Consider the following 19,445-nt stretch of genomic DNA (forward strand, 5'->3'; position numbering starts at 1 on the left):
ACATGTATGAGTTCTGGAAATACTAATCAAATGGATGGATCTTTCATGAGAAGATTACTAGAAGATGAGTTCCAGTGGGTCAAGAATGAATGGAGTTTTGGTAAAAGGCAGTTGAAGCATCCAACCACAGGGGCCAGAATGGGCAATGCACCCATGTCCCCACAAGGGGGAAGCAGACGGCCAGGCATAGTCTGTGAACAGCATGAACAAAAAGGATGTAAAATTGACATACATGAAAAACAGCCTTCATGCAGAAATGAAAGCCGGATGCTTTTGAATTGTGGTGCTGGAGAAGACTTTTGAGAGTACCTTGAACTGGCAAGGAGATCAAATCATTGAATTCTAAAGGCAATCAACCCTGAATATTCTTTGGAAGGACTGATGCTAAAGGACTCATTGGCCAATACTTTGGCCACCTGATGCAAAGAGCAGACTCATTGGAAAAGACCCTGATGCTGGGAAAGATTGAGGGTAGGAGGAAAAAGGGATGACAGAGGATGAGATGGTTGGATGGCATCACCAACTCAATGGACATAGTTTGCAAACTCTAGGAGATGGTGAAGGACATGAAGGATATGGGCATGCTGCAGTCCATGGGGTCACAAGGAGTAGGACACGACTTCATGACTGAACAACAACAAGAAACAAAAGGAAGTTAGGAGACATAATGAAAGAGCATATTTCATTTATAATGTTAATTAAAGCAAAAGTATTGAGAAGTGAACTTGAGATGTGTGAAACACATATATGGGAAAATGATACCATCGCCAAAAAGCACACAAGTAGAACCTCACACACTATGTCCTATATGTGGAAGACTGTACTTATTGTTTCTTCCTAAGCTCATTTGTAGATTTAACATGATCCCATAAGAAATAGAAGCACTTTTTTTTCTTCTTGCAGTCAGACAAGCTGATTTTAATGTTCACTTGGAAAACTAAATGAGAAGCTCTATACGGTAAAAGACACTTCCCTAGTGGCTCAGATGGTAAAGAATCTGCCTACATTGAGAAGACCCAGGTTCAATTCCTGGGTCGGGAAGATCCCTAAAGGGAATGGCTATTCACTCCAATATTCTTGCCTGGAGAATCCCATGGACAGAGGAGCCTGGTGGGTCCATGGGGTATCAAAGAGTCAGACAAACTGAGTGACTAACACTTTCACTTTCATACTGTAAAAAAGAAAACAGAAAGATAAAAGTGTCAATAGTACATACACTACGAATTTCAGACACAAGAGATCAAATTGACACTATTATGAGAAACATTGGCCACAGAGACAAAGGGTGAGGGGTTCAGAACAACCCCCAGGGACACGGGCACATGAGGCTGGATTCTAGACTTGACTCCATTCACTACTGCCACCTGCTCCCTTCCCATCACTGCCTGAGCCACCACTCCCTTTATGTCCTAGCCTGGCATCCTGGTCTGACCCACCAGATCAGGTGCTAATTCCTTGAGGACTGGGGGACTCAGGGTGGGAGGTGCTGGCTGCCAGGGATGGGTGTCTTTGGTGACAGGCATGGGGCACCTGCTCTCACTCTTGGTGGCATGACTCTTCCCACCAGATCTGAGACAGCAGGAGGGCATGGAGACCTGTCCCCACCCACTGAACCCATCCTGCAAAGTTCAGGGACTGACTTAATCTACTCCAGAGGTGAAGACTGGCAGTCTGCAGGTTACAAGTGACCCACAGGTGGGTTTTGTTCAGTCGACACATACTGGCATTTTAAAAGAGTTGTCAACATTTGTAAATCAGGCCTTTCTGCTTAAAATCCAGATTTCTGGTTCCTTTTTACATAAAGTCAGAAGAGCTGGTGGTGCTGGGCCTGCCTGCCCGGCAGTGGCTCCCCTGAGGTCAGACCTCTAGTCTCTCAGGCAGCCCTGGTCCCTTCACATGTCTGCCTGGCCCTGGAGCACCAAGCCCTTCCAATGATACTTAATTCCTTTTCAGCCAACCAAGACTGAGGACAATGCTGGGCCATCATCTCTGGACCTCCCATCTCTCACAGTGTCTTTAAACGTTAACTGTGAGGGACTTCCCAGGCAGTCCAGTGGTTAAGATTCTGCACTCCCACTTCACAGGCTGTGGGTTTCATCCCTGGTTGGGGAACTAAAATCCTGCATGCTGAGCAGCATGGCCAAGAAAAAAAGAAGAAAAACAAAAAGTGCATGTGGCATCCTGGAAGCTTGAAAGTCCACTGGGCTTTGCTCTTTCTAGCCCAATGTGGCTGGAGCATCTAGTGCAGGAGGGGACGGGTAATCAAGACCAGAGAGGCAGACTGAAGCAAGAGCAGGCCAGGAGCACACAGGTCCTGTTAAGGTGTTTGCACCTGGGGCTTGATCCTGAGGCAGTGGATGACCTTGGAGAGTTTTAAGGGAAATAGAAGAAAGATGGTGTTGGCTACAAAGATCTCCCCAGACCACTAAGGAGTGGGTTTTAGCTTCGGCTAGTACACCCAGAGGGAGGAGAAAAGAAGACAGGAGTACCAGGGTCTTCAGAGTGCTCATCTCAGCCATGTCCATGGGGACACTGGAAGACGCTACAGTTCCCCTCAAGGCAATTTTCTTATTACAATTTCAAGAGTGTTTGGATTGCAGACACACTTCAACCCTGGCTTCACCTTCTTCTTCTGAATACAGACAGGCAAACTGAGAATTGGAGGGAAGAGAGGAGGAAATGCTGGACTGGGATGCAGTGAAGCAGAGGGGTCCCAACCATGCCACCAGGCCAACTGGTGCAACCTTGGCCACCCATCCTCCACCCTCTAACTCTAGGGGTCCCCAGGCCCAATATCCAGTGAAAATCAAGTTGTGCATTTCCTTTTTGTAATAAAGAAAGCTTTCCTCCTTACACTCAGTGAGACTCAAGGAAGGGCAACCAACATGTTTGTGGTAGCTTAGACGGTAAAGAATCTGCCCGCAATACAGGAAACCTGGATTCAATCCCTGGATCAGTAAGATCCACTGGAGGAGGAAATGGCAACCCACTCCATTATTCTTGTCTGGAAAATCCCATGGACAGAGGAGCCTGGTGGGCTACAATCCATGGAGTCACAAAGACTCGGACATGACTGAACGACTAGCACTTTCACTTCACTTTCCCAGGTGTTCACGAATTTCTGAGCTTCTTAGACCTCCTTAAGCCCTGCCTTATCTCAGCCTCCCCTCTCATTTCATCTTTCCCCTCCGTCTCATATTTTGTAGAAGAAGAAACAGAGGCCAGCATGACTTACAATAGAGGCTAAAGTTCCAAAGGAACTTCCTCCAAAGATTACACATAGAATTACCATGTGATCCAGCAATTCCGTTTCTGCAAAGACACCCAAAGGAACTGAAAGTAGAGAATCGACTGGATATCTGTACACCACATTCAGAGCAGCATGATTCACAGGAATCAAAAGATGGAAGCAGGGGGACTTCCCTGGTGGTCCAGTGGCTAAGACTACATGCTGACAATGCAGGGGGCCTGGGTTCAACCCCTGGTCAGGGAACTAGCTCTGACATGCCAAAACAAAGATGGAAGATCTTGTGTTCTTCGACTAAGACCTGGCACAGCCAGATAGGTTGTGATGGTTTTAGTCGCTCAGTCATGTCCAACTCTTTGTGACCCTATGGACTGCAGCCTGCCAGACTCCTCTATCCATGGAATTCTCCAGGCAAGAATCCTGGAGTGCATTGCCATTTACTTCTCCAGGGGCTCTTCCCAACCCAGGGATTGAATTCAGGTGTCCTGCATTGCAGGCGGGTTCTTTACCGCTGAACCTCCAGGGAAGCCCCGGGTGCAGCCAAATAAATAAATATTTAAAAAGTAGAATGGTGGTTACCAGGGGCAGAGGGGGAATAGGGAGGTGTTTAATGTTTAAGAATCCACCTGAAATGCAGGAGACCTGGGTTCTTCCCTGGGTTGGGAAGATGCCCTGGAGAAGGGAACAGCTACCCACTCCAATATTCTGGCCTGGAGAAGTCCATGAAATGTATAATCCATGGGTTCGCAAAGAGCTGGACATGACTGAGCAACTTTCATTTTTTCAATGATTTTAAAATATTTTGTATTCAAAATGTTAAAACAAGACATGTACCTCAGAGTTTTGGTGTGGTGATGGGGTCGCCAGGAGGCCCCTGCCTCTTTCTTTGATAGATGCTATGCAGAAAAAGGGAGTGAGGGTTCTTTGTGGGTTTCTGTGGTCAGAGAAGGGGTTGTATTAAGGGAAAGTTGAAGGAAAAACTGTAGTCAGATAAATGAAGAGGGGTCTGGAATTCATGGGGTGCATAGCCTGTTCACAAGAGGGTTTAGAAAGCTATGAGGACAAGAATAAAGCCTGGAGGGACAGTTGGGGGCTGTTTGGACTTCAAACACCAAGGTAAGGACTTTGGGATGTGTCCTCTTTAACCGTTTTTTGAGCATCAGTTCATCATTCAGCCTGTCTATACAATTCTCACAGGAAACCGATGGGAAGGTAGTCTTATTCTCCCCATTTTGCAGCTGAGCAAACTAAGGATTTTTTGAACAGGTGAACGACAGGAGAAAATCCTTTAAATTCTGTGCTCAGTCTCTCAGTCGTGTCTGACTCTTTGTGACCCCACGGTCTGCAGCCCATCAGGCTCCTCTGTCCATGGAATTCTCCAGGCAAGGATACTGGAGTGGGTTGCCATTTCCTCCTCCAGGGGATATTCCCCACCCAAGGAGCGAACCTGTGGGTGGCACTTGTCCTGCATTGCAGGTGGACTCATGTATATTCAATAACAGCACCTAATTGTCACCTAATAACAATTAAGTGACAAGAAATTGTACAAGTAAGACAGGTACAGAACCCCAACATCGGTATCATGTAGTATTATTCACGGTCGCCTCTTTCAGTGGTGGGCAGAGCTCCATTATCTCAAAAAGCCAGAGGTCGATCTCTCAGCCTGCCCAGTGTCACCCACTTCATCCCATTTCCGCAGGACCCTGGTGAAGGGAGGCACAGGACCCCACAGAGGTCCGTCAGTCCCACCAAATAAAATGGCAGTGAGCTTGCTGAATGATGAAACATGCAGAGGCAGACTCCATGACCTACCCCCTTTCTGGCCAGATTGCTGGCCCTGAGGCTTACCTGTGCAGAAGCTGCTCAAAATGCTATTGACAAGGGGCTTCAGAAGCTGCTGTTTCTCTCTGGCCATTCTCAAGCCCACATCGTTGCAGTCCTATATTGCCTATAGACTTCTGCAACTGGGCTTTTCCCCTACTTTTGTTTGGGTTAGGCAAAGCCTCACTTTCCCTTGCCCTGACAATAATGTAAAATCAAATCTAGGCTGTAATTAGAGATACCAAGGGAACATTTCATGCAAAGATGGGCACAATAAAGGACAGAAATGGTATGCACCTAACAGAAGCAAAAGATATTAAGCAAAGGTGGCAAGAATACACAGAAGATCTACATTAAAAAGATCTTTATGACACAGATAACCACAATGGTGTGATAACTCATCTAGAGCCAGACATCCTGGAATGCAAAGTCAATGGGCCTTAGGAAGCATCATTATGAACAAAGTTAGTGGAGGTGATGGAATTCCAGTTGAGCTATTTCAAATCCTAAAAGATGACGCTGTGAAAGTGCTGCACTCAATATGCCAGAAAACTTGGAAAACTCAGCAGTGGCCACAGGACTGGAAAAGGTCAGTTTTCATTTCAATCTCAAAGAAGGGCAATGCCAAAGAATGTTCAAACAATTGCACTCATCTCACAGCTAGCAAAGCAATGCTCAAAATTCTCTAAGCTAGGCTTCAACAGTACATGAGCCGTGAATTTCCAGATGTTCAAGCTGGATTTAGGAAAGGCAGAGGAACCAGAGATCAAATTGCCAACATCTGCTGGATCATCGAAAAAGCAAGATAATTCCAGAAAAAACATCTACTTCTGTTTTACTGATTACGCCAAAGCCTTTGACTGTGTACATCACAACATACTCTGGAAAATTCTTCAAGAGATGGGAATACCAGACCACCTTATCTGCCTCCTGAGATCTGTATGCAGGTTAAGAAGCAACAGTTAGAACCAGACATGGAACAATGGACTGGTTCCAAATTGGGAAAGGAGTATGTCAAGGCTGCATATTGTCACCCTGCTTATTTGGCTTATATGCAGAGTACATCATGCAAAATGCTGGGCTGGATGAAGCACAAGCTGGAATTAAGATTCGGTTCAGTTTAGTTGCTCAGTCGTGTCCAACTCTTTGCAACCCCGTGAATTGCAGCACACCAGGCCTCCCTGTCCATCACCAACTCCCGGAGTTCACTCAAACTCATGTCCATCAAGTCAGTGATGCCATCCAGACATCTCATCCTCTGTCATCCCCTTCTCCTCCTGTCCCCAATCCCTCCCAGCATCAGAGTCTTTTCCAATGAGTCAACTCTTCGCATGAGGTAGAGTTTCAGCCTCAGCATCAGTCCTTCGAATGAACACCCAGTACTGATCTCCTTTAGGATGGACTGGTTGGATCTCCTTGCAGTCCAAGGGACTCTCAAGAGTCTTCTCCAACACCACAGTTCAAAAGCATCAATTCTTCGGTGCTCAGCTTTCTTCACAGTCAAACTCTCACATCCATACATGACCACTGGAAAAACCATAGCCTTGACTAGATGGACCTTTTTCGGCAAAGTACTATCTCTGCTTTTGAATATACTATCTAGGTTGGTCATAACTTTCCTTCCAAGGAGTAAGCGTCTTTTAATTTCATGGCTGCAATCACCATCTGCAGTGATTTTGGAGCCAAAAAAAAAAAAAGTCTGACACTGTTTCCACTGTTTCCCCATCTATTTCCCATGAAGTGATGGGACAAGATGCCATGATCTTAGTTTTCTGAATGTTGAGCTTTAAGTCAAGTTTTTCATTCTCCTCTTTCACTTTCATTAAGAGACTTTTTAGTTCCTCTTCACTTTCTGCCATAAGAGTGGTGTCATCTGCACATATCTGAGGTTACTGATATTGCTGGGAGAAATATCAATAACCTCAGATATCCAGCTGATATCACCCTTTTGGCAGAAAGTGAAGAGGAACTAAAGAGCCTCTAATGAAAGTGAAAGAGGAGAGTGGAAAAGCTGGCTTAAAACTCAACATTCAAAAAATGAAGATCATGGCATCCAGTCCCATCACTTCATGGCAACTAGATGGGGAGACAATGGAAACAGTGACAGACTTTCTTTTCTTGGGCTTCAAAATCACTGCAGATGAAATTAAAAGACTCTTGCTCCTTGGAAGAAAACTTATGACCAACCTAGACAGCATATTAAAAAGCAGAGATGTTATTTTGTCAACAATAGTCCTTATAGTCAAAGCTGTGGTTTGTCCAGTAGACATGTATGGATGTGAGAGTTGGACTATATAAAGAAAGCTGAGCAATGAAGAACTGATGCTTTTGAACTGTGGTGTTGGAGAAGACTCTTGAGAGTCCCTTTGACTGCAAGGAGATCCAACCAGTCCATCCTAAAGGAAATCAGTCCTGAATATTCAATGGAAGGACTGATGTTGCCACCTGATGCAAAGAACTGACTCATTGGAAAAGACTCCGATGCTGGGAAACATTGAAGACAGGAGGAGAAGGGGACTACAGAGGATGAGATCGTTCGATGGCATCACTGACTTGATGGACATGAGTCTGAGCAAGCTCTGGGAGTTGATGATGGACTGGGAAGCCTGGTGTGCTGCAGTCCGTGGGGGTCACAGAGTCGGACAGGACTGAGCGACTGAAGGGAATTGAAGTGAAAAACGCAGGCGCCTCGGGGGCGGGGGTGGGGGTTGGGCACTGGCATTAAGGGTGGAGAAGGGGGGACGCCTCCGACCCTGCCGCGCCCCGCGGTACGCCTCAAGGGCGTGGGAACTACCAATCCCAGCGTGCCCCGTTTGGCGCGGGCGCAGGGGCCCGTGCGCAGTGGGCAGCCCTTGGCTGGACCAGCGGTTGCCTGGGTTGCGGAGATGGGCTCTGCGGGCGGTGGCAAACCCAGCCTAGTATGTAAAGTTGGCGAATCCAGCCTAGTATGTAAAGTTGGCGGTGCCTGATGGCGCCTCTGACACGAAGCTGGGTGGGGTAGAAAGTAGAGGGCTGTAGTTGAGGCAGGTGGGAGGAGGGAGGCGGCAGCGAATCACTTATAAATGACTCCAAAGCAGGACCTGGAGACTAAATTCCAGGAGGGTGAGTCTGAACCCCTGGGGAAAGGCATCTAACGGCGCCGGGATGGCGGGGGTCGCGACCTGGGGACCCGGTGGGCAGGACTTTGTGCGGGGGAAGCGCATCGCGGCGGGGTATTTCTGTGCGTCGTGAGGATAAAAATATTTTGGGAGGCGGAAGCGTTAGGCAGGCGTTACAGTGGTAGAGGGAGCCCTTGCCCCGTGGCACAGCCTTGGTACCGTGATTGCCGTTGAGACGAAGAGGGCGCTGAGAAGGTAACCTATTGTAGGGTGGCGGCGGCGGCGGCTGTTTCGGGCGCCGTGCGGGGCTCCCCCGTCCGCGTGGGCGTTGGAAGGTTGGCGCGCCGGGGCAGCCGGGGCCGGGAGGTGGGGTACCTCGCGGAGAGCATGAGCTTTGCGCCTCGGGGTGGAGCTGTGTTTTAAGATGGCCGCCCCGTCCCAGGCGCCGGCGCCTCGGTTCCCGGCTCGCGGCCGCACACGCGGCTTTAGGGCAGGGGAGTGCCTCCTTCTTCCCCCGCCTCGGAGCGGGAACTCGTTCTTCCGCAGTGGCCGGCGGGGAGGTGGGTGGGGACAGGAGAAAAAAGCGCGAGCATCCGACTCGGCTTTGTGTCGCCCGAAGGTATCCTTTTGCCGTCCGAAAACCCGAGTGCCAAGGTCCTATGGGAACGTGAGCGCGCTCTCGGCGCGCTGTGGATTGTAAAACAATAACTGAAAACTGCCTTAATATGTTTTCATTTTGAAGTCCCGTTGCCTTGATGTCAGCCTTTTAAGTACGGTAGTGGTTTGGCTAATTGCGGTAATATTTGATCAACAGTGATTTGAAAGTTGAGTTTTTACTGTCTCCGATCAACGTGTAGGCTGACTGTAGAGAGCTTGATTTCCAGGGGAAGACAAGCGCTGTGATTTTCACAATTACTGCCATCTATTAATTTACGTTAAAGTGGAGACTTAACAGTAAACTTAAGTGGAAGTAAAGTTTTGTAAGGCTAGCAACTTTAAAATTCTCCTTCATTATTATTGTTAGTTACCATGGATGTCAAGATGTCTGCAAAAAATTGTAGGGATTTTCAAACTTTGATGTGCGTTAGAATTACTTTTAGTCATATACACAAAACCCAGGTGTATTGTAATTATGGAATATTTAAGAGGTTGCCAAGTTTGTTTTCCCCGTAACTGACTCTTAATACCTGCTTTCTCCTACTCGGAGAAGCTATGTGACTACTTCGGTGGATAGCTTTTTTAAAACCAGATGTTTTAGAGCAAGGATTCTTGATGTAGGGTGTTTATAATTCAGAACACCCCTTGAACTTTGACGGGAGAAAGTTTTTTTTCTATTTTCTAACTAAAATTTGTAGTTCAGTTATGACTAGGTTTCCTCCCCCACAAAAAAGCAAAACAACCCTCCCACAGCAGTATTAGCTGTATGTTTTCACATCCCAGCATAAAGCTGTGGGAGATACATTCAGGTGTAATGTATGCTGTTCCTTGTTTCATAATTGTGGTAGTTCGTGGATCAGCAGCTAAATGTTTGTTGTAGCAATTAAGGAGCTCATAGAATACCACAACACATGATATTCTAAATGCCTTTATAACTCTTTCAATACAGTTGGTTTCTTTTGTAGTACTGTTTTACATGTTTGTACAAAAATTCTGGGTAAATGCCCAAAGACAACCAGACTGTGAAGGATCCATGGCACAAAAAATTAATCCTCACTGTAGGACATCAAAGGAAAATGATGCAGATTTGGGATAGTTAAGGATGGCTTTCTGGAGGAAGTGCTTTACCTCTAAACTGGCGGAATGATAGTGGGAGAGGAGATAGAGTAAAGGGGTATCCTTACTGCAGCAGTGAATTAGAGAAGAGGGCTGCAGAGGATGAGATGATTAGATAGCATCACAGACTTCAGTGGACATGAATTTGAGCAAAGTCTAGGAAACAGTGAAGAACAGGGAAGCCTGGCGGTGCTGCAACCCATGGGGTCGCAAAGTTAGTTAGTTCCTTTCTCATAAGGAGAAAGGATATTCTTTTGGAACTAACAATTTTATGAAAACACTGAAGAATTGAGCTTCTGTAATGGTGAAAATATGCATATAAGTTAAATAAGCAGGGTGACAATATACAGCCTTGACGTACTCCTTTTCCTATTTAGAACCAGTCTGTTGTTCCATGTCCAATTCTAACTGTTGCTTCCTGACTTGCATACAGATTTCTCAAGAGGCAGGTCAGGTGGTCTGGTATTCCCATCTCTCTCAGAATTTTCCACAGTTTCTTGTGATCCACACAGTCAGAGGCTTTGGCATAGTCAATAAAGCAGCAATAGATGTTTTTCTGGAACTCTCTTGCTTTTTTGATGATCCAATGGATGTTGGCAATTTGATCTCTGGTTCCTCTGCCTTTTCGAAAACCAGCTTGAACATCAGGAAGTTCATGGTTCACGTATTGCTGAAGCCTGGCTTGGAGAATTTTGAGCATTACTTTACTAGCATGTGAGATGAGTGCAATTGTGCGGTAGTTTGAGCATTCTTTGGCATTGCCTTTCTTTGGGATTGGAATGAAAACTGACTTTTTCCAGTCCTGTGGCCACTGCTGAGTTTTCCAAATTTGCTGGCATATTGAGTGCAGCACTTTGAGTACATCATGAGAAACGCTGGGCTGCAAGAAGCACAAGCTGGAATCAAGATTGCCGGGAGAAATATCAATAACCTCAGATATGCAGATGACACCCTTATGGCAGAAAGTGAAGAGGAACTAAAAAGCCTCTTGAAAGTGAAAGAGGAGAGCGAAAAAGTTGGCTTAAAGCTCAACATTCAGAGAACGAAGATCATGGCATCCGGTCCCATTACTTCATGGGAAATAGATGGAGAACCAGTGGAAACAGTGTCAGACTTTATTTTTGGGGGCTCCAAAATCACTGCAGATGGTGACTGCAGCCATGAAATTAAAAGACGCTTACTCCTTGGAAGGAACGTTATGACCAACCTAGATAGCATATTCAAAAGCAGAGACATTACTTTGCTGACTAAGGTCCGTCTAGTCAAGGCTATGGTTTTTCCTGTGGTCATGTATGGATGTGAGAGTTAGACTGTGAAGAAGGCTGAGCACCGAAGAATTGATGCTTTTGAACTGTGGTGTTGGAGAAGACTCTTGAGAGTCCCTTGGACTGCAAGGAGATCCAGCCAGTCCATTCTGAAGGAGATCAGCCCTGGGATTTCTTTGGAAGGAATGATGCTGAAGCTGAAGCTCCAGTACTTTGGCCACCTCATGCGAAGAGTTGACTCATTGGAAAAGACTCTGATGCTGGGAGGGATTGAGGCAGGAGGAGAAGGGGATGACCCAGGATGAGATGTCTGGATGGCATCACTGACTCGATGGACGTGAATCTGAGTGAACTCCAGGAGTTGGTGATGGACAGGGAGGCCTGGTGTGCTGCGATTCAAGGGGTTGCAAAGAGTCTGACACAACTGAGCGACTGAACTGAACTGAAAGCTTTTTTCATGATTCTTTTTTAAACTTCAAAGTTTCTCTTGTTAAACAATGGTACAACATATTTAAGCATGGAATCAAGATTGCTGGGAGAAATCTCAATAACCTCAGATACGCAGATGACACCAGCCTTCTGGCAGAAAACGAAGAAGAACTAAAGAGTCTCTTGATGAAAGTGAAAGAGGAGAGTGAAAAAGTTGGCTTAAAACTCAGCATTCAAAAAACTAAGATCATGGCATCCAGGCCCATCACTTCATGGCAAATAGATGGGGAAACAATGGAAACAGTGACAGACTTTATTTTGAGGGGCTGCAAAATCACTGCAGATGGTGACTGCAGCCATGAAATTAAAAGATGCTTGCTCCTTGGAAGAAAAGCTATGACCAATCTAGACAGCATATTCAAAAGCAGAGACATTACTTTGTCAACAAAGGTCCATCTAGTCCAAGCTATGGTTTTTCCTAGTAGTCATGTATGGATGTAAGAGTTGGACTATAAAGAAAACTGAGCGCCAAATAATTCATGCTTTCAAACTGTGGTGTTGCAGAAGACTCCCTTGGACTGCAGGATCAAACCAGTCAGTCCTAAAGGAAATCAGTCCTGAACATTCATTGGAAGGACTGATGCTGAAGCGCCAATACTTTGGCCACCTGATGTAAAAAACTGACTCACGACCCTGATGCTGGGAAAGATTGAAGGCAGGAGGAGAAGGGGACGACAGAGGATAAGTTGGTTGGATGGCATTACAGACTCGATGGACATGAGTTTGAGCAAGCTCTGGGAGTTGGTGATGGACTGGAAAGCCTGGTGTGCTATAGTCCACGGGGTCACAAGGAGTTGGACAGGACTGAGCGACTGAACTGACTGACTGATAATTTGCTGAGTAAGCACTGAGTAGTTACATTAAAGATAAAACTAACATTTAAAATGAGTACATTTAACTTTTATTTGTTGGATTATCTGACAAAGTTTGAATCTTGGAAGGTTCCTTTTCTGTGTATTGATGTTATGTTTAGGTAATAAAAACTGATTTTACATTTAGCCAGAGATAAATGGGATGATGCTTTAATATCCTTAGTATTTTGTTTCTGTTAACGTTTAGCACAGATATTTGAGACGTGTCAACTATATTTGACAGTTGTAGTTTTTTTAAAAAAAATTAAGCGGTATAATAAACAGTGTAATATTGAGTTAAAGGCAATTTCTATGTGTGTTCTTTTTTTTTTTTCTATGTGTGTTCTTGGTGAATAGTTTTTGTCTGTGAAAAACAGCCTTAATTGTAAAGTGTCAATGTTGCTAACCATTTTACTTATTTTGAATACATAATAGATGTATGTTTTTAAAGTTCTAAAATGACTGAAATTGGATTCATGGAGATAGTCAAGAACTTTATGTGTGTGTACATATATCTTAATGGTATAATACCAATACAGTTTATAAATGCATTTTAAGTCCTATCAATGGTTTATGACGTTAAAAGTTGTTTCTGTTGTTGCCAGCTCCTGGCAGGCTCTACTAAACTGGTAACTTTTTCTGCTCTGGTGGCAGAAACATACTGGGTAACAATTTTAAATAGGGATTGGAATAACTTAAACTATGTGGTTCTCTTGGTTTGCCTCTGATAAAAACTTTTAAAATCCCAAACCAGATGGTCATCACTTTTTCATGGTTAATGACTTCCTCTATTAATTTAGTTTAATTTGTTTGGCTGCTTTTAAGAACATGGAGCTTCCCAGGTGGTGCTAGTGGTAAAGAGCCTGCCTGCCAGTGCAGGAGATATAAGAGACGAGGTTCGATCCCTGGGTTGGGAAGACCCCTTGGAGAACTGCATGACAACCCACTCCAGTATTCTTGTCTGGAGAATTCCATGGACCGAGGAGCCTAGCCGGCTATGATCCATAGGGTCACAAGAGTCGGACACGACTGAAACGACAGCCCACAAGAAGAACACAAGATGTTTTTCATCTGTCACTTTGCTGGTTGCTGATAATCTGCAGCAGAATAGCTTACTGACTTGTGTAAACTAATGAACTTTTAAAATAACATGGTATAAGTATTTTTCTTTAACTGAATTTGTTTTTGCATTGTAGCTTTTTAACTAGTTGGACTTTGAGAAAGCACAACTACAACTTTTGTTAGCTATTCTTGGATAGCTTATCTAGCCCATTGATTTAAACGTCTAGGGTGAGCTTCTGTGCTTATGGTGCTTCAGATATGTTGGACTAACTCCCAACAAGTGACTTTATGCCTGTTCGGCAGTATAACTTTGAATACTTAAGTGGTGTAAAGGCTTAAATGATGTTCTTTTCAAGAGGCTCATTAGGCTCATTTTGGCCACTAAAGAGTTTCCGTGTAGAGCTTGTCTTTGAAAGATAACTGTACTCAGGTAGTCTTTTTTTTTCCCTTCAGTATTTCTAAGTTAATTTTTCTTTTTTATTTCAGTTTGTAAAGGTTGCCATAAAGGATAAACAAGTGAAATACTTTTTACATTTCAGTGGTTGGAATAAAAAGTACTAGATTTTTTAAAGCAATTTTTATTTATAATTTACAAGGAGGCTTTGTGTCATAAAATGATACAAGCATATGCTTCTTAGTTCTTGCACAGTTGTAATGTAAATATATATTGGAGCAAAGCTGAACCATTTGTAGTATGATGAAAATATTATAGAAACTAGGGTATACAGCTGTTTTGTTTTACATTCTTTGGCATATTTCTTGTGTTCTGGTATAATATGTAATAGTTTTTCAGTTCAGTTGCTCAGTTGTGTCCGACCCTTTGCGACCTCATGGACTGCACCATGTCAGGCTTCCCTGTCTATCACCAACTCCCGGAGCTTGCTCAGACTCATGACTACTAAGTTGTTGCTGCTAAGTCACTTCAGTCGTGTCCGACTCTGTGCGGCCCCACAGACGGCAGTCCACCAGGCTGCTCCGTTCTGGGATTTTCCAGGCAAGAACACTGGAGTGGATTGCCATTTCCTTCTGCAGTGCATGAAAGTGAAAAGTGAAAGTGAAGTTGCTCAGTCTTATCCGACTCTTAGCAACCCCATGGACTGTAGCCCACCAGGCTCCTCCATCCATGGGACTTTCCAGGCAAGAGTACTGGAGTGGGGTGCCATCGCCTTCTCCAATAAGTTAGCCCAGCTATTTTCTGGTTTTGATACATTTTATGACAGCTGGAGTTTTTTGCCTTAACACAAACTTTAGTGACTAAAAATGGTATTTCAAGCAGTTTATACTCAAACCTCAATGGGCTTTTCTACCAAGAAAGGGGGGAAAGATTTTAAAATTGCCTAATTTGTTTGACAGACATATTGACCAACTCAGGTTTTGAACTCTGGAAGCAGAAGTAAATACTAACAAAGTGAATTCACATGGTTGACTCTTAGCATATGGTTTAACACAGGTACAGAAATTTAATCCCAGACCTAATTTTCCACTCAAAAGAGCTATTTTTAAAAGAAAGCAGTGGTGTATCAATGTTGCTGGGTGTCGACAGTGGTTGTAGACTGGACATATTCTACAATATTCAGCTTGTGTAGCTCTTTGTTCGTGATGGGTCTTTCTTCTTGGGGCCCACAAATAACACATCTGATAATTTACTCATTTTTGGCATTTGTAATTGAATAGCCTGTAACATTTACTGTGAGAGATTTTTATGTATATGTATGGCTGAGTCCTCTGCTGTTCACCTGAAACTATCACAGCATTGTTAATCAGCTATACCCCAATACAAAAGAAAAGTTTAAAGTTGGAAAAAGAAATGTTGTGTAGTTTTCCCCGGGTTGGTCTGTCAAAGTCTTGGAAAAATCCATTATTTGGAAACTAGGAAACCTGTTCGCTGAGCCAATGCCTGTGTTTAGCAGTGATGGATTTCTCAACCCACCCACCCCACCTGCACTGGGCAGCAAGGGTGCACGTTGCTCCAATGAAACGCGGTTTGTGTTCTTGGGTCTTCCAGTGTGATGATGGGCCGTGTGTTCTGATATCTGTGCTTGTCACCCAGAGCCGGTGACAGCTATGGGGTAGGGAATTAGGAGGTCCAGGAAGCCCCCAGCAGCTGCTGGCCAGCAAGGGCCTCCTCCTGAGAGGGGCACATTGAGGGCTGCTCTTTGCTTCTTGCCAGCCAGCCACTATGGCAAGGATGGAGCAAGACCAGAAATAATGTGCATGAACGTCTGTTACAGTAGAGTGCCTGCTAAGTGTCAATAGTGTGTTGTGTGTGTGTGTCCCAGCTTGCCTGCCAGGCCTACACACCAGGAGCTACCTTGGATCTCTAGCTAGAGAGTGAGTTCTGGTGCTGCCCACCTGGCCTGACTGCTCGATCGTGAGTCCCTGAGGCAGTCCTGACCTCAGCCCCGCCTGGACGAACCTTTTTCCGTGTCCGTGTGCAGCAAAGATTCTACCTGTGACCCTTCCCTGCTCTTCAGGGGGCAGACAGGAGGGAGCTGGTGTGTGGCAGGGTGGACGGTGCCATCTGCTTTTGAGGGAATGTCCCTGCGCTGCAACTCTTCAGAGCAGGAGCCCCTCCAGACAGAGCTCTTGATTGTGTGTCTTCTTTGGACTTTCACAGTTTTGGGCTTGTCAGTTAATTGTGTTTCCTCAAGGAATAGTTTTCTTCTTGATCACAAGCTGGTCAGTGCTTAATCAGCAGTGAGAAAGGTGCAGCTTCAATGGCTGTGACACGCCCCCCCCACCCCCCGCCCTGTCAGAGGCAGAGACATCTCTCCCTTGCATTGACTTAATGAGGGAGCTGCCCTGGGGGCTCCTGGATATGGCAATGTTCACCCTACTCCCAGCTTTGGGGACCCTGCCTTAACTCTGCATGTGTTGCTCTTTCATCCATTATGAGATGACTTGTCTGATAATGAAAAAAGGGGTGACAGGCACTTTAATGGCAGCCCCTAGCATTCCCTCCCAGCCCTCTCATCTGTGAGGTCTCTGCAGTGCTAGTGCTGGGGTGGGTGCCTTCTCTTTAGTTACCCCAGAGCCCCTTTGCCAGGGGCTCCATCCAACCATCCATTCATTCATCTATCCATCCACTCATCCATCCATCCACCTACCTACCTATCCACTCGTCCATCCATCTGTCCACCCACCCATCCACTCATCCATCCATCCAGCTGTCTGTCCATCCAACCATCCATCATCCATCCATCAATCCACCCATGTACTCACTCAGCCATTCATCCATCCAGCCATCCACTCATCCAAACAACCATCCACACATCCATTCAACCATCCATCCAACCATCTATCCACCCTTCCATCCATCCATCCATCAGTCTAGCACCTGTCCATCCACCCAACCATCCATCCATCCAGCAGTCCATACAACAGGTATTTCCCAAGTGCCTGCTCTGTTCCATCATTCTGATCCCTGTCTAGAGCTGGGTGGAGTCAGAAGAGGATTGGAGGGGGGCTGATGGGGGGTGTGGGGGGATCAGACCCTGAGTGTGACTCTGGCCCCAGAGGAGCCCAGGCTGGAAGGTGTGAGCACCTAGCATGGGGCCGGGGGGCTTGGTACCCCTTTGGAAGAGCGGGTGGATTTGCCTGTCTAGAGCTTGGGCCAGAAGAGCCTCCAGGCAGAGGGGCCAGGCTGAAGTGGGGGTACCTGGTATGGGGGTGGGGGCCAAATGTCTGGTGGTGGGATAATGTGGTTTGGGCAGGCCAGAGCCAGAGATGGTGGGTCCTGACTGTCAGGGGCTTGAGCATCCTTGGAGATGTGAGGGCATCTTGGTGTGGTTGGGACAGAACAGGTGGGGTGACACACACTGCCCAGTGACATATCTAGGAAGTGTTTCTGAACACCACTTACTGAAGAAGACTGACTTTTCCTCCTTTGTTGAAGATTAATTGTCCATAGATGTATGGGTTTATTTTGGGTCTCTCTATTCTGTTTCATTTACCCAAATGTCTAATTTTGTGCCAATACCATGCTGTTTTGATTACTGTAGCTTTGCAGTATTGTTTGAAGTCTGGGAGAGTTAATGCCCGTTGCTTAACTCTCTGGCATAATGATTGCACTTATGCATCATGAGAACCATACAGTTTTATTTATTTATATTTGGTTGCCCTGGGTCTTATTCCTTCACACAGACTTTCTCTTGTGTTAAGTGGGGGCTACTCTTTGTTGTGATGCATGGGCTTCTCATTGCAATGATTTCTCTTTCTGTGGAGCACAGACTCTAGAGCATGGGCTCAGTGGTAGTGGCGCACGGCCTAGTTGCCCCACAGCATGTGAAATCTTCTCAGAGCAGGGATTGAACCCATGTGCTCTGGGTCAGCAGGCACATTCTTAGCCACTGAGCCACCAGGGAAATCTCAGTAAATTCTTTTAAACACTCTTGATTATGTGGACATTGATATTGCCATCTGGTGTAGGTGGCAGCTAGTATTTGTGTAAAAGCTTTTCTTCAACTAGGATAGGCAGCCTTTACATTGGGATTTCTTAGCTAGGAAAAAATGTCTTGGAAATGAATATATTAAAACTATGGAGAAACCTAGATGTAGATCTAGGCTGGTGATTCAGAACCCCTGAAAATGCTGCAATAGAGAGGGGGCCGGTGAGATCCTCTAGCCTCATCTATTGCACACGAAGAGCTTCAGTAACTTGTTCTGGGCCTCCTGGCTGACTGGTAGCAAAACACATTCGGAGTTTAACTTTAGCAGATACTGCCAAGTCTCAAGGTGGTGTACTAATTCACTCCAACCAGTAGTATATGATGGTCCTGGCTTTTCTATATCACCAACACTGATCAGGGGTTAATATCCAAAATATACAAAGAACTTACAGAACTCAATGTTAAGAAAACAACCTGACTGAAAAATGGACAGAGGACCTGAATAGACACTTTTCCGAGGAAGACATACAGATTGTCAACAGGCGCATGAAAAGATGCTTATTTAAGATCACAATCAAATGGGAAATGAAAATCAAAACCACAATGAGATAATCACCTCACAACTGTCAGAATGGCTGTTGTTAAAGACAACAGATAACAGGTATTGGTGAGGATACTGGGAAAAGGGAAGTCTTGTACATTGTTGGTGGGGATATAAATTGGAGTAACCACCATGGAAAAGTTGAGGATCCCTCAGAAGATTAAAAATAGAACGACGAAGGACTTCCCTGGTCTTCCAGTGGTTAAGAATCTGCCTTGCAATTCAGGGGATGTGGGTTTGATCCCTGGTTGGGGAACTGAGATCCCATATGCCACAACTGAAAGATCCTGTGTGCTGCAATGACGATCCCACAGCACTAAGACCCAGTGCAGCCAAATTAAAAAAAAGAAAAATACAAACTTCCAGTTACAAAATAAATGAGTTACAGGTATGAAATGGACAGTGTATAGAATGTCAATAATTATGTAATACCTTTGTATGGTGATATATTGTAGCTAGACTTATTCTGGTGATCAGTTTGAAATGTATAGAAATATGTTCACAGATATTCACTATGTTCTCTAGCAAGAATTAACGTAGTGTTACGAGTTAATTATATTTCAAAAACAAACTCATAGGAAAACAGATTAGGGTTTTAGCTTACCAGAGTCTAGGGTAGGGAGAAAGGAGAATTGGATGAAGGTAGTCAAAAGGTTTTATGTCAGTTTTGAAAGTTGTTTAATTTGATTCTTAATTTATTTTTGGCTGCCCTGGGTCTTCGTTGCTTTGTGGGGTTTCTCTAGTTGCAGTGGGTGGGAGCTACTCTCTAGTTGCAGTATACAGACTTCTCACTGCAGTGGCTTCTCTTGAAAAGCACGGGCTCTTGCAAAGCACGGACTCCAGGGTGCAT

Source organism: Capricornis sumatraensis, chromosome 19, assembly GCF_032405125.1.
Source record: "Capricornis sumatraensis isolate serow.1 chromosome 19, serow.2, whole genome shotgun sequence".
NCBI lineage: Eukaryota > Metazoa > Chordata > Mammalia > Artiodactyla > Bovidae > Capricornis > Capricornis sumatraensis.